This window comes from Gigantopelta aegis, chromosome 6 (assembly GCF_016097555.1).
Source record: "Gigantopelta aegis isolate Gae_Host chromosome 6, Gae_host_genome, whole genome shotgun sequence".
NCBI classification, from domain to species: domain Eukaryota; kingdom Metazoa; phylum Mollusca; class Gastropoda; order Neomphalida; family Peltospiridae; genus Gigantopelta; species Gigantopelta aegis.
In genome coordinates, this window is record NC_054704.1 from 26476264 (window position 1) to 26492874 (window position 16611).

Sequence of the window (16611 nt, forward strand, 5' to 3'; positions counted from 1 at the left end):
CTTTATAGCCAGGGTTTGACTATATTCATGTATTTACATGATGTCACTATGACAGAGTTGACTATGCAGAGATTTGTGTAATTAGAATGTCACTGCATAGAGTCAATCCCATCACACTGGGCACATTGTTATACTTATAGTCTATTGCACATTCAGAACAAGCTGTTGTAGCGCAGGCCTAATTAGAATGGGATGGAAGACTATAAGTATAACAATGTGCCCAGTGTGATGGGATTGACTCTATGCAGTGACCAGTATTGATTGAAATGTAATAAAAGAATATGACTGAAAATAAATAACAAGGTGCTCTGTGTGACAGAGTTGACTGCTGTGATCAGTATTGATTGAAGTGTAATAAGAATGTGATAGAAAGTAAATAACAAGGTATCCTGTTCTGTATGATCAGTATTTATAGAAGTATAATATGAATGTAATTGAAAGTGAGAACAAGGTGTACTTTCTGACAGGGTTAACTGTGCTGTGATCACTATTGATTGAAGTGTAAAATAATGTGATGAAAAGTAAATAACAAGGTGCACTTCATAATAGGGTTGACTATATGCATGCAGTGATTAAAATGTAATAAGAATGTGATATAAAGATATAACAAGGTGCCCTGTATGACGGAATTGACTTTGTGCAGTGATTAGTATTGATCGAAGTGTAATAAGAATGTGATATAAAGATATAACAAGGTGCCCTGTATGACGGAATTGACTGTGCAGTGATTAGTATTGATCGAAGTGTAATAAGAATGTGATATAAAGATATAACAAGGTGCCCTGTATGACAGAGTTGACTTTGTGTAGTGATTAGTATTGATCGAAGTGTAATAAGAATGTGATATAAAGATATAACAAGGTGCCCTGTATGACGGAGTTGACTTTGTGCAGTGATTAGTGTTGATCGAAGTGTAACAAGAAGGTGATGGAAAGCTATAACAAGGTGCCCTGTATGACGGAGTTGACTTTGTGCAGTGTTCAGTATTGATTGAAGTGTAACAAGAAGTTGATGGAAAGCTATAACAAGGTGCCCTGTATGACGGAATTGACTTTGTGCAGTGATTAGTGTTGATTGAAGTGTAACAAGAAGTTGATGGAAAGCTATAACAAGGTGCCCTGTATGACGGAATTGACTTTGTGCAGTGATTAGTGTTGATCGAAGTGTAACAAGAAGGTAATGGAAAGCTATAACAAGGTGCCCTGTATGACGGAGTTGACTTTGTGCAGTGTTCAGTATTGATTGAAGTGTAACAAGAAGTTGATGGAAAGCTATAACAAGGTGCCCTGTATGAACGAGTTGACTTTGTGCAGTGATCAGTATTGATTGAAGTGTAACAAGAAGGTGATGGAAAGCTATAACAAGGTGCCTTGTATGACAGAGTTGACTTTGTGCAGTGATCAGTATTGATTGAAGTGTAACAAGAATGTGATAGAAAGCTATAACAAGTTACAAGGTGCCCTGTGTGACAGAGTTGACTCTGTGCAGTGATCAGTATTGATTGGAGTGTAACAAGAACGTGATGGAAAGCTGCTGGTGGATGTGGCAGCAGTTCATGTAGCACATTAAGCGTCCCTTGTTAATAATGATTAATGACTGGGGCGAGGAGATCTGTAATAGCCTGATTCACCCTGACCAAGTAGGTTGATGCTTTATATCTCGAGACCAGCCTCCCATCAAATGTCAAGGATTGTCAATGACAGTTTAGAGTTAATCCACCAGAAAATGTCCTGATTAAATTTGTATGACGGTTGCAGCAACATAAAAGAAACTCTGAGGTAGCATATGAGGTATTAAATAGAGCTGTTTGGATATAGAGCATGTTCAGTGTGTAGATCTAAATGTATGATACACAGACAGAACAACGTACCAGTTGTTTTGCCATGTTATTTATTGCACAAGTTTATAGTGCACAGGAATATTATACCACGAGACCGTGCACTATAAACTAGTGCAATAAATAACGTGGCAAAATAACTTGGCATGTGCATCTGTATTTATTACATACCACCTTTCTATATTATGATTAACAAAAGTTTAATTAAATAACACAACTTACTTTGTTGAATTTTATGGAATTGATGGAATGCTGAATGTCCGGGCAAGGAATATGAAGTAATTCCTGGCTAGTTTAAAAAAAAAATTATTGCATGGTCTTGGTATTTATTACTATAGTAAGATTAAATAGGTATTATTATGAGTGGGGAAAAATTATATGTAGCAAGTTCAATGTGTAGATCTGCGTGTATAATACATAGATGTATGGCAAATGGGTGAAAATTATATGTATATGTTTATTTGTTTGTGTATCTTTTGTCTGGTGACTTTTTGAATAACCCCCTCTCCCCCCCCCCCCCCCCATTAGCATTTTGAAGAGATGGATGTTTCATTTACCAGATTTTACCTTGAACATCTGCTGTCATGGCCATGAGCATTGATTGTAATGAAACCCAGTGAGGCAACTAATGGAATTGATCCCAATACCCTTCATTCCTAAAGCTTGAGCTTCAAGTACATGTACATTCCATTCCATTCTGGCAGCAGAAATGCTTGAGACGTTCGTACTGATATATGTTAATATGGATTGCCAGAGTATCAGTAAGGCAGGAGGGAAGGAAGCTCATTATTATTTTACCGTGGTAATTGTTATTCTGTACATGCTTTGAATAATTTATAAACCAGCCATCTTTGACTCAATTACCAGTTCTGTATAAACAACACCAAATTGAATATTTGATTAGAAATGTCACATTCGAAAGTGTGTGATGTATTAGAAAATATGCCAACTTGAAGACAATTGATTATGTCTTAAGTTTAGCCACAAACAATAATGTTTATAGGTATGTGGCCATGTGCAAGTTGAGTTCTTATGCTTAAATTTGTATTTATTATAATTTTTTTAAATGCAAGGAAACCCAAAGAAATATTTTTTCACTATGTTATAGCTAAAAAAAAGTGTTTACTTTAGCAAGGTCTGTGTTTTTGTAAATTAGCTATACCTCTTTGAAAATTCTGGTTATGAGCATTGTTGTGATGTTATGTTAGGGTTTCATCACCTGTGTTACTAGACTGGTTTTCATCTGTTTTCGTATTTAGAAGACAGATCAGTGTTGTAGTCTTGAGAATACTGTTTATTTATTTAATTAAGGTTCAAGCATGCTGTGGATTGTATCTCCAGGACAGGCTCAGGGCGTTAGTTGTTATGTTAATGATAGAGATGTTGGTGTAGATTCAGTATGTTAGTTGTTAATGATAGAGATGTTGGTGTAGACTTAGCACGTTAGTTGTTAATGATAGAGATGTTGGTGTAGACTTAGCGCGTTAGTTGTTAATGATAGAGATGTTGGTGTAGACAGCACGTTAGTTGTTAATGATAGATATGTTGGTGTAGACAGCGCGTTAGTTGTTAATGATAGAGATAGAGATGTTGGTGTAGACAGCGCGTTAGTTGTTAATGATAGAGATGTTGGTGTAGACTTAGCATGTTAGTTGTTAATGATAGAGATGTTGGTGTAGACAGCGCGTTAGTTGTTAATGATAGAGATGTTGGTGTAGACAGCGCGTTGTTAATGATAGAGATGGTGGTGTAGACTTAGCACGTTAGTTGTTAATAATAGAGATGTTGGTGTAGACTTAGCACGTTAGTTGTTAATGATAGAGATGTTGGTGTAGACTTAGCACGTTAGTTGTCAATGATAGAGATGTTGGTGTAGACTTAGCACGTTAGTTGTTAATGATAGAGATGTTGGTGTAGACTTAGCGCGTTAGTTGTTAATGATAGAGATGTTGGTGTAGACAGCACGTTAGTTGTTAATGATAGATATGTTGGTGTAGACAGCGCGTTAGTTGTTAATGATAGAGATAGAGATGTTGGTGTAGACAGCGCGTTAGTTGTTAATGATAGAGATGTTGGTGTAGACTTAGCATGTTAGTTGTTAATGATAGAGATGTTGGTGTAGACAGCGCGTTAGTTGTTAATGATAGAGATGTTGGTGTAGACAGCGCGTTGTTAATGATAGCGATGGTGGTGTAGACTTAGCACGTTAGTTGTTAATAATAGAGATGTTGGTGTAGACTTAGCACGTTAGTTGTTAATGATAGAGATGTTGGTGTAGACTTAGCACGTTAGTTGTCAATGATAGAGATGTTGGTGTAGACAGCGCGTTAGTTGTTAATGATAGAGATGTTGGTGTAGACTTAGCGCGTTAGTTGTTAATGATAGAGATATTGGTGTAGACTTAACATGTTAGTTGTTAATGATAGAGATGTTGGTGTAGTCTCAGCGCGTTAGTTGTTAATGATAGAGATGTTGGTGTAGACTTAGCGCGTTAGTTGTTAATGATAGAGATGTTGGTGTAGACAGCGCGTTAGTTGTTAATGATAGAGATGTTGGTGTAGACTCAGCGCGTTAGTTGTTAATGATAGAGATGTTGGTGTAGACTTAGCACGTTAGTTGTTAATGATAGAGATGTTGGTGTAGACAGCGCGTTAGTTGTTAATGATAGAGATGTTGGTGTAGACATAGCGCGTTAGTTGTTAATCATAGAGATGTTGGTGTAGACTTAGCACGTTAGTTGTTAATGATAGAGATGTTGATGTAGACTTAGCGCGTTAGTTGTTAATGATAGAGATGTTGGTATACTCAGGATGTTAGTTGTTAATGATAGAGATGTTGGTGTAGACTTAGCGCGTTAGTTGTTAATGATAGAGATGTTGGTGTAGACTTGGCGCATTAGTTGTTAATGATGGAGATGTTGGTGTAGACAGTGTGTTAGTTGTTAATGATAGAGGTGTTGGTGTAGACTTAGCACGTTGTTAATGATAGAGATGTTGATGTAGACTTAGCACGTTAGTTGTTAATGAAAGAGATGTTGGTGTAGACTTAGCACGTTAGTTGTTAATGATAGAGATGTTGGTGTAGACAGCGCGTTAGTTGTTAATGATAGAGATGTTGATGATTTGTCCTTGCACCTTCCAATTGAGTTGTTAAAACTCATTTTGGGCAAAGAAAGAAAGAAATGTTTTATTTAACAACACACTCAACACATTTTATTTACGGTTATATGGCATCAGACATATGGTTAAGGACCACACAGATATTGAGAGAAGAAACCCGCTGTTGCCACTTCACGGGCTACTCTTTTCGATTAGCAGCAAGGGATCTTTTATATGCACCATCCCACAGACAGGGTAGTACATACCATGGACTTTGATATACCAGTTGTGGTGCACTGGCTGGAATGAGAAATAGCCCAATGGGCCCACCGACGGTGATCGATCCCAGCATTTTGGGCAAGGGCCAATACTGGATACAAACCAGTCTTAGGTCTAATGGCTTAAAATTCGAAACTTGTTAGCCACTTATTATGTTAACATGTCCTACTTTTGTTTTATGAACTGAAAATCACATGGGCATAAAGTCAGGTTAATCAAACCATGAATGTAAAGTCAGGTCAGTCAAACCATGGGTGTAAAGTCAGGTCAATCAAACCATGGGTGTTAAGTCCGATTTCAGAACAAAATGCCGTATGCATTTGGTTTGCAGTTTTTTATTTATAAATTTAGTTTTCAATGTTAAGCACACTAGGGTATGGTGTATATCTACATAGTACATGTTGCATGGTCCAGACATCTTATTTACTATATTATATATATTGGTATACTTACTACACTAAGAAACAATTTTGATTATTATATATGAATATATTAATGTAAAAATACATCTACTGTGTAGTCAGTACTTTATTTATGGAAATAGTGGTACATATTCATTTACATTCTGTTTTGCTGAGTCACGACATGATATCAAGCAGGTTTACTGTTTGCTCACTTCTGGGTAGTGTTTGAAGTCTAGGTGTTGCTTCTTGACAAGAGGTTAACAATCCCAAAGTTCAATATCAATGCCAAGTGGGACTTTTAATGCTGCTGTGTTAATCCATAAAGCATAATATAGAGTGGCCTTTTGCTCAGATCAAAATCTGTGTCATGGCTGTTTGAATTACTTATAAATAAAAATAAATTACCAACAACCCAACATCAAAAATAACAAAATTTACTTTACAACTATATTGACACCCAAAAGAAATTTTATATTCATAAATTTTTTATAATTTGATAAATATTGGTGCTAATTGAAAAGAACCAATTTCAAAACCATCTTACAAGCACTTTGCATGTATCACAAAGTGCATTGTTATGTTAGCTGTTGAACTTCATGACACTTTCATGCCCCACCATACCATTTGTTGTTTTTCTATAATACAATTTCAAGCCTTGTAAAGTTTCTTTTGGACGTCAGTATATATGTGGTTGTAAAGAATTGCACACTTTCATTGTGATATTCAATGACTCAAAAGAGCATATAGCAGGTTTTGAATAGAAAACATTTGGACTAATACTGTGTCAGTGTAATTTTTAATCTCTAAGTAGACATCAAAGATAAGTATTTGATGAAAATTAGATGGAAAATACTTGTACTCTTACAACTTCGCCTTTCTTGGCTCTTTGCTGTAATAAAGGGTTAATTCCTTTGAAAAATGGGCTTGGCCGATATGCATTTCCTTAATAATAATGAATTTCCTTGATAATAATAAAATGAAACCAGGTATATTTTCCTACCATTTTATGAAATCCGATATCAAAAGCACATTGTATGGCTTTTGTTTAACAGAAATATTTACTGCCTGCCCATTTGTCAGAACTCTGCCAGGCCAAAGTGATTACCAGTAAGCATTAGTTTAAGACACAGCTGTATGCCTGTCACATCGGTACCACCCTTCATTGATATTCATACTGCATCTCATTTTCATAAAAACAAATATTAATGTTATCATAGAAGCATTGTGTTCAGTTGTATAAAAATAAATCTGTCCCTGACTGGAGTTTGTAATGAGACCCTTTCCTCACAGATGGATGGAATCAATAAATCATTAAGAAGAGTTGTGCGAAGTGTTTTCCTTGCTTGTAAGATCTTACGGTGAAACCCTATGTACAAAGTCAGTCACATTTTTACAAAGATGTTGTCTTTATCGACTTGTGAGCTCATTACAGGTTAAACCATCTTAATGAATGATGGTGGTTTGTGCTTGTTAATGAGAGGACTCATCAGTCATAGGAAACTTACGGTATTAATAAGATGGGCATACATGGATATACATGTGTATATATATATATATATATATATATATATATATATATATATATATATATATATATATATACACAAGGTGCATATTAAATCTGTGTATATTGTTTAGTTATATTATATATATTCCATGCTGGTATTTTAGGAAAATACCAATAACTGTGTAATTGGAGTTAAATGGATGGAAGGATAATATTTACATGACTGAATTGATAAAGTTGAGATGTGTCACACCAGAATCCACCCACCCCCACCCAACGCCCACCAGCTTCTAACTCAACCATGCAGTGCTCTATAACAGGTATATCAAAGACCCTGGTATTACCAGAGACTGATATTACTGCCCTTTCTATAATAAAGTATATATAATAGATCTCTTGCTGATTTTTGTTAGAAAATAGCCCATGTGGGTGCAACTGATTTCCTGTTTTACTCTAGACCACTTTCCACTACTAATTGAGATCTTGTTTCAATAAACAGAACATTGAAGTCTTTTAGTTATGCTTTCCCTGAGACAGTATATCACATATCACAGTCTGATATGCCTGTGATATGCTGTCGGGACAGAATTGGGTGGGACAAGGGAGCCTAACATGTCTTAGTAAGTGATGAGGATCGATCCTACTAACTCCTTGACCGAGCCACACCCAGGTCCCATTCCAAAACAATGGATGCGGCCAGCTGTCACATTGCATCTATTTGTAAGTTTGACTTACACAGCACTTCCAAACCATGCCATGTGATCAATACATTCATATATACACACATACGTATATAGGTGTATGCAATACAGCTTATTGACTCCGGCACATCAATAAGTACATGCAGCACTCTTTATCATTATGCAGCTGGTATAACAGTTGGAAAATTTGTTGACATTCTGCATGGTGGTCCAGTGTTTTGGACGAAATTAATGCCATCGAGAGAGTCCCTGTTTTACCAGTTATTGATACGCTGCTGTAATTGTTTGTTTGACTTCCTGTCAGCTTGTTCGAAATTGTTGTTGCTGCCTGTCAGATGTCTTATAGGTCAAATATCAATTCTGCGAGATGATCAAACATTGTTGACATACTGCAATGGAGTGCGATTCCTTCGACGTGACACATTTCCCAAGGTAGGACATTTTAGGTTTTCTGTGTGCTGTAAAGGCTTTGTTTTATAGTTTGGCAGTCAAGTTGCTGAAAGTCTAACTGTACAGGAGTGTATTAAATTACCCAGGATACTATAGTGAGTAAATTTCTGCAAAATGTTTGGATTTTCTGCTTCATCAGTGCTACTGATAAACTTATCATAAATATGTGTGGTTGCTGATTTTTATGAAGACCATTTGCCAATGTATCATATTACTGATAGATATCTAAGTGAGTAAAAAAAAATTAAATTGTAGGAATTTCAACAGCGCTTATGTAAGTATATTTTGAGTAGTCTCTGAAAAAAAAAGAAAACTGTTGAACTGTTTACAACTTATATTGTTTTAGCAGCATCAATGCCTAGTAGTATCAATCAAAAAACATTTTATCCAATATCATGATGCAATTTGCTACACAAATTTCAGAAATCGCTTTACAATATTAAAACTTTAAACAGTAGTTGCTAATCAATTTTCAATTGATTAGAAATGTTGCTAGTAAATATTTTGAAAACAAAATGTTCCTTGTTAATGAAATCTGATGATCGATTATCTTTTGAATGATTAATTAGTTACAGCAATGTTTGTATTGACCTATTTAAAGTTTTTTGTGTGTGTTTTTGAAATGTCATTGAGCTATGGACAAAACAGAATTAAGGCATCTAGTAAGATCTTGGCAAAATCATTGTTTGTACATGTATGCTATGGCACGTAGAAATTCTTTGAAAATTCTAGAATTATTCCTACACCACTTCAAAATGAAGCGATCATGCAATATTCATGCAACATGTACACATGTACGCCATAAGAATAATATTTTTGTTTCTAATGCACTGATTCCACTTTTTTGTTTTTGCATCAAGTAGTATGAAAAGTTTTTCCAATGTGGTCATCCGTGACTTGTCACATGTATCACTTCAACCTAATATTTCTTTCTGAGAAGATTATGTTAGCTTTAACTAATCATTTGCAAATGTTTGAGAGAGGGAGACGTCTTGTCCTGTCCACTGGCTAGTGTGTACATACATGTGTGTGTAGAGCAACATGTCTCCTCAGCTGCCCGAAATAGTGAGAATCATGTCTCCAGGTTGTACAGAAGGAAAACTGATTTAAGTACTTGTCAGACCTGTTTACGTTTTTTGTCAATACAGTCGCTGCAAGCTGATGCATCGGTGTACAATTCTGTCTGCATAAGATACAATATAATTATATAAGCTTTTATTCGGTATTGATGTGAGCATTATAACAGCTGTGATTTAACAGACTTAGTGGTTACAGTTGCTCACCACCATTCAGTCTTCAGTGCATTCTCATGCAGATATGGCCCGAGAATATTTACCTTTGAAAATAGCATATCACAAGGAATATGTTATTACTTTTTGAACCTACAGACAGTTGATAAGAAATAGGACCAAGTTACTAAGAGGAATGGAAAAAATCAATATAGTTTGGCAAAGAAAATGTGGAGTTACGAGTTACCCACCTGTAAGCTAGAATATTTGTATCCATTTCCATGTGCCTTCATGCCACATTTAGAAATGATTTACTTTGTGAAAACAATAACAAATAATGTCCAAAGACTGGGTTATTTAAATATTACAAACGTCTACCTAGATGTAATTATCAAAGAAAACTTTGAAAAAGCAGTTTTTAGTTTTCAGTGAATTGTTTTAATGAAGAGCTATTCCCTAAACTGAACTGTATTAAGCTGTTATAGGTAGCCATACACTAAATAGTATCTAAGTGGGTCAGAGTTCGAGATGCACCTAACTTTTCATCCCACAGTTGTGGCTACCAGTCCTGCCATTGGTAATGAATGTGAGTGTGTTTGATTTATAAAATGTTATTTCATCTGGCCTGTAAATTCCTGTAATTCAATTTGAACTAGTGTCAGTGTACCAACTACCATTGTGCTTGACCCTGATTTTTTTCTGATTTACGTTAAGATTGAGGGGTGATAGTATTTATATCCATGGTATATATGTCAACTGATATGCTGCATGTAGCAGTTTTCGCCACATTACTATTGTCATCTATGGGATTTGATTTGGTGGTACACACCCTACAGCTAATAACAAAATGAGAAATGGTGGCATGGTACAAAACAAGGTAGACACAGGTAGTGGATTTCCTCTAAATGGTATTACCGTATTTGACCGGAAATAAGCCCAGGGGGCCAAGACAACTCATTGTGAGCTTAGCATGGGGTGGGCTTATTCCCAGACAAGGGGCCAGTTTTGTTGAAAATGTTTTTAATAATAATAATTAAAATAAATAATAATACTTAAATGAACTAGGAAGAAAACAAAAAACGTTCAGTAGCACATCTATTAATTAGTGTTCCATTTGTTATTAATAAATAATAATTGTTTATGAATTAAATTGTGTTTTTTTGACTAGTATCTAATTATCAGAAACACCTTCTGTTACAATTACTTACCAGTGCTGTTTATTTACATCCAAAATTTAATGCTGAGAAGACTTAAAACAACAGCAATTAACAACAAACTCAATAGTGTATACACACATTTCTGACACAGGCAGCCAGCTTACACTACAAAGAATTATCAATCTAAGGTCATTGTTCTTAGCCAATCAGAATAAGGTATTTGCTTAATTAGCATTAACTGCGGACCCAGTGTGGTGGTAAAAATAGACATTGGTTTTTAGTTCATACTTGGGCTTGGATACTTCAGAGAAATACTGCAGGCATGAAATTGAAAACAATGTTACACACTGTTATTGTTAGACTGCTAAATCTCACTTGGTGGTAAAATATTGTGTTACATTTGTGTTTCATTATCTGCAGGAGGTATGACCTTTTAAATGAACTTTGAGCAAACTTAAAATTTCATGTTATTTATAAGGTGACGAAGTTGGTGGTGGGCTTATTTACGAATGAGGGCCTAATTTCTTAAATGCTATCAAAACGGAGGGGGCTTATTCAAAGACATGGGCTTATTTCCGGTCAAATACGGTAGCTGCAAAGTCTCAAATATTTTTGTTTCTGTTCCTAAAATATATACCGTATTTAGCTCATTGTGGAGTTGTATGGAAGGAAGGAAATATTTTATTTAACGACACACTCAACACATTTTATTTATGGTTATATGGCATCAGACATGTGGTTAAGGACCACACAGATATTGAGAGAGAAAACACGCTGTTGCCACTCCATGGGCTACTCTTTTTTATTGGCAGCAAGGGATCTTTTATATGCACTATCCCACAGACAGGATAGTACATACTATATTACACCAGTTGTGGAGCACTGGCTGGAACGAGAAATAGCCCAATGAGCCCACTGACGGGAATCAATCCTAGATCGATCGCACATCAGGCGAGCTCTTTACCTCTGACCTATGTCCTACCCCGAGTTGTATGGTACATATCTTTCACTAAACAATAACCGTTAACTTCTGTCCTAAGCATATAACTCTGATAGCTGGCATAAGCTTGGAATAATATGTTTAACAGTAAATGGATAAAAATGTGGATTAAAATGGTTATGATTCCTTTTCAGTGTCTACTGTTAACAAAAATAATGAGACAACTTATGAACCACGATATTATGATAAGAATAACCACACAATATATCTACAATTAGCAACGTTGAAATTTAGTAAAGACACAAATTAAATTACCATTTTAGCAAGGTCATGCACCTGTAAGATTAATTATGACCATTTGGTGTATTACAAACTGTAACAACATGACACATTAATCCAATAACTGTATTCTTTGAAACATTTTTTACCAGATAAACTAATCAGATTGGACAGTATAGTAAAAACATTTAGGAGTAAAAGAGTTGAGCCATAATTAAAAACAGGTTTGGTTTCCCCATAAATCAACCCTTCATTTTAACAGTGGATTTTGCCAGGCAACATTTTTTTTTTTTTTTTATTATTATTTTTGTTTTATTATTAAAAAAAATGGGGATGGGGGGGGGGGGGCTATGTTGAATGAAAAAAATTAATTATGGGTTGCTTGAACCTGAAACATTTTTCTTTGTTTCAACTTCTTTGTTTGAAATATAAACATACACTAAAGCTTTTCTGTGCAGTATGTAGATATATAACTTATAAGCATGTTATATAAATAGATTATTTGGCTGCATATATGCATGACAGAAACTACTAAAAACAAGCATGACAAACGTATCAACTTTAAAATGGGTTTTAAGCTCATATAACAGTAAAAATGTTCAACATTAATAAAAAAAATAATGGTCTAACTTGATATTGTTTGATCTCACGTATGCTCTGTATGTGGAAATAGAATTTGTAAGCATATTGTATAAAAAGCTTATTTCACTGCAAAAACTACTAAAAACAAGCATGACAGACAAGTCAACTTTTAAATGGGTTTTGAGCTCAGTTCCATTACAGTAATGTATAAAATTAGAAAAATATTCAACATAAATAAAAACTATTTGATACTGTTTGATCTGACGTAAGGTCTGTATGCAGAAATATAATTTGTAAGCATATTATACTGTATAAAAAAGATTATTTGACTGCAAAACTACTAAAAACAAGCATGACAGACATGTCAAGTTTAAAATGGGTTGTCAACTCATCTCCATTTGCAGTTATATGGTACATAAAAATAATTTCAATGTAGGGCTACTCTGGTTTAGACTTTTTGTTTACACAGATTTTTTTTTCTTTTATTATTCTTACTTTTATCATGCTGATAGAATTTTGTAGTCGCACGGTTACTGGTTACTCGCTCACACAAAGAGTGTTCCCAAATAAAAACTTGTGTCATAAACATGTTTATATTACATGTGGATACTTAATGCGTAGGTCTTTGTGTTTGTACAGCCATTAACGCCCTAGAACAGATAAGGTGAGTATAAGTACTGTACTAAACAGGATCAGTGTGTATTTTGTTGTTCAAAACACTTGAGACTTTACATAATGTAAATAGGAGACTATTACCTAAGTGTTTTGTATAAATTATAGTCTTTTTCAAGTACATGTGTATTTGTATATAGTACAATGCATGTTTTTTTCAGTTACAGTTTCCAATAAATGTTTTTTAATTCTTTTCTGGATATAGAAGGCATTTCAGGGCCGTAGCTACGATGTTTTGTTTGGGGGTAGAGAGGCAACTGAGTAGTTAATAGTCTAAAACTCCTTAAACGGTTAAGAAGAGAATTTTCTTTAAGTTTCTATAATTTTGTCCTGATTTTTTTCGGCCCCATTTTCCCCGCTAGCTACGGCCCTGCGGTAATGGTTAATTTATTTATATGTACATGTGTCTGGCTCGAGTGCCTAAAACCTCTTATACTCAAAGTGGATACCTGTGTTAAGAAACCTCTCTAAAGGGAAAACCTTCATATTTCCCCAAATCATCAACTATCAAGCATATTCAACTGTATTTAGCAGACTTTATCTTTGTTAACGGTGCAGGATTTAGCTCAGTCGGTTGAGTGCTCGCTTGAAGTGCTTGCGTCGCAGGATTGAACCACCTCGGTGGATCCATTCAACTGATTGGGTTTTTTTCTTCGTTTCAACCAGTATACCACAATTGGACAAAGGCCGTGGTATGTGCTTTTTTGCCTGTGGGAAAGTGCATATAAAAGATCCCTTGCTGCATTAGGAAAAATGTAGCAGGTTTCCTCTGATGACTATAAGTCAGAATTACCAAATGTTTGACATCCAATAGTCGAAGATTGTAATTAATCAATATGCTCCAGTGGTGTCGTTAAACAAAACAAACAAACAAACAAAAAATCTTTCTTAACATAACAATTTTTTAATACTCCTTTAATTGTTTGTATCATTTTAGTAGTTTTATAATGCTTCTGTTTGTTAAAAGAGATATTTGCCATATGTTTACATGTATGAAGATTTCATTCATCATCACATATGGATGTGGTTTATTTGTGACAAAGACCATATTAAATGTATTCCCAATCTGTTACATGTTATTGATTTCTTTAATAACTAGCTTCAACTGTTCGTTATTAACTTTGAATAGCTCTTTGCATGTTAATAATACATAATTTTATCTACACATTACACACACACACACACACACACACACACATATACACACACACACACACACACACACTGTCACACACACACACACATGCGCGCACGCACACACACACTGTCACACACGCACACGCACGCACACACACACACACTGTCACACACACACGCGCACATGCACATACACACACACACACACACATATACATACATATATATATATTAACTATTATAGTAGTAACATGTTTTTAATAGCACTAGCATGTATCATTCTATTTCAGTGCCATGTGAAAATCTCTGACTACAATATACACACATGCACACCCACCCACACCATACCACACCACACCATGCACATGCACATGCACGCATACACACACAGAGAAATGATTGATTAGAATTGGTTGGGCTGTACCGATGTGATGATTGATTATAAAAATGTAAAATCCATTGTTAGAGAAAATGTTAACTGTAATTGTTCTTCCAGTTTAGATGATGTGATTGATGTAAACATGTTGGGGTTGGGGTTGTTTTAATGTGTACATAAAAAAAGATACTAAATAGTTATTCAAGCTAAAAAAAGAAGAAGCAATTTATAGGATCTTTGCTGGTGAACATGACAATAATTGCTCTATCCTTGTAATTCAAATCCTCCTTATGTTCATATACTGCTAATCTCAGACTACCAACTGCCAGCAGAAAGTTGGCCAGCTTTCTGCTGTCACTACTCCTACAACTGTCCAGTTGCTAGTCTGATCACTCTTACAACTCAATTCTCGTCATATAACCCATGAGTTGTTAATCTGAGGGCACCTGTTGTAAGTCAGGAGTTGGGGAAATGAAAACACAACCGTTGAATTGGCCAACTTTGTCGTAACAATTGTAAGTCTGAACCTAGCAAAGAAAGAAAGAAAATGTTTTATTTAACGACGCACTCAACACATTTTATTTATGGTTATATGGCGTCAGACATATGGTTAAGAACCACACAGATATTGAGAGAGGAAACCTGCTGTCACCACTTCATGGGCTACTCTTTTCGATTAGCAGCAAGGGATCTTTTATATGCACCATCCCATAGACAGGATAGTACATACCATGGCCTTTGATGTACCAGTCGTGGTGCACTGGCTGGAACGAGAAATAGCGCAATGGGCCCACTGATGGGGATCGATCCCAAACCGACTGCGCATCGAGCGAGCGCTGTACCACTGGGCTACGTCTCGCCCCTGAGCCTAGCAAAAGTCTAACCGATTGTGTAATCAAATGTTGAACCTATGATCGATGATGAAATTCCAACTGATTCCCAGAACTAGTTTTGTTTAGCAACTGCCTGTCACAAAAGGTCACCTAACTATTATCTGAAATATGTTCATTACAAACAGACGTGCATTAAGCTACAATTTTGAATCAATCAGTCAGCTGTCTTAAAAAAGCAGAAATGATTTTTAATGGAACTGTACCCTGAACCCTGTTCAAGCATGTTTCTGGCTTATATTTTTAAATATTATATGAAATATGTTTTTCAGGCATCTGATCAAAAATGCTCACAATACAAAAAGTATTTTTGGCTGTTTCAACGTAATTTGTTTGAAAATGTTCTAATGAATCATGTATAATAAACAAACTGTCAACAATTAAGTACTAAATGTTCAATCAAAATTTAAATGAAAATAGTCATTAAAAATTAACCATGTAGGATGTAAAATTAAACCAAGCTTAGTGGTGTTGTCAAATCAAAGTGCTATCAGTTTCTGCAAATGTACCAAAGAAAAACAGTCTGTGCTTGTGACCGAACACAGTCTAAAATTTGTTAAGAGACCATTGCCGAAGTACTGATGCAGTAGTGACATATTACTTCCTGAATGTGTCTGGACATACGTTGAACTTCAGAGTATCGGAAATAAGTGATACGTTGCTATTCAGTTAAAGGATTACAAATTGACATTATTAAGTGATAGATCAGTTTAGTAGCAAAAGGGAAATCTTTACTCCTCCCCCCAAAAAACAAAAACAACAACAAACAAACAAAATCAGTGGCTAAGTTCCCTCAAGATTCTACAGGCATGAGGTGCATTCAAAAATTTGTTTGTACAGAGGCACAAATTCTATTTGTCCATTTGAATTTGCACCAAAGAATATATCAGTAGTTACTGAAAATTGCCAACTGTCATCAGCTAACGAACACATCCAGCTGATTTTCTTATCTGTCCTTTATTGTCCGATGCCATATAACCGTAAATAAAATGTGTTGAGTGCGTCGTTAAATAAAACATTTCCTTCCTGTCCTTTATTGTGTGAATTCATTCATTTGTTCATTTATACTTATT

The 16611-nt window shown here is 35.3% G+C and overlaps 1 protein-coding gene across 1 annotated transcript in view; it reads left to right on the top strand.

Moving 5' to 3' along the window:
• The window catches only part of LOC121374022 (dentin sialophosphoprotein-like), a 78115-nt gene that overhangs the window by 42152 nt on the left and 19352 nt on the right, over positions 1-16611 (top strand). The window lies entirely within an intron of this gene.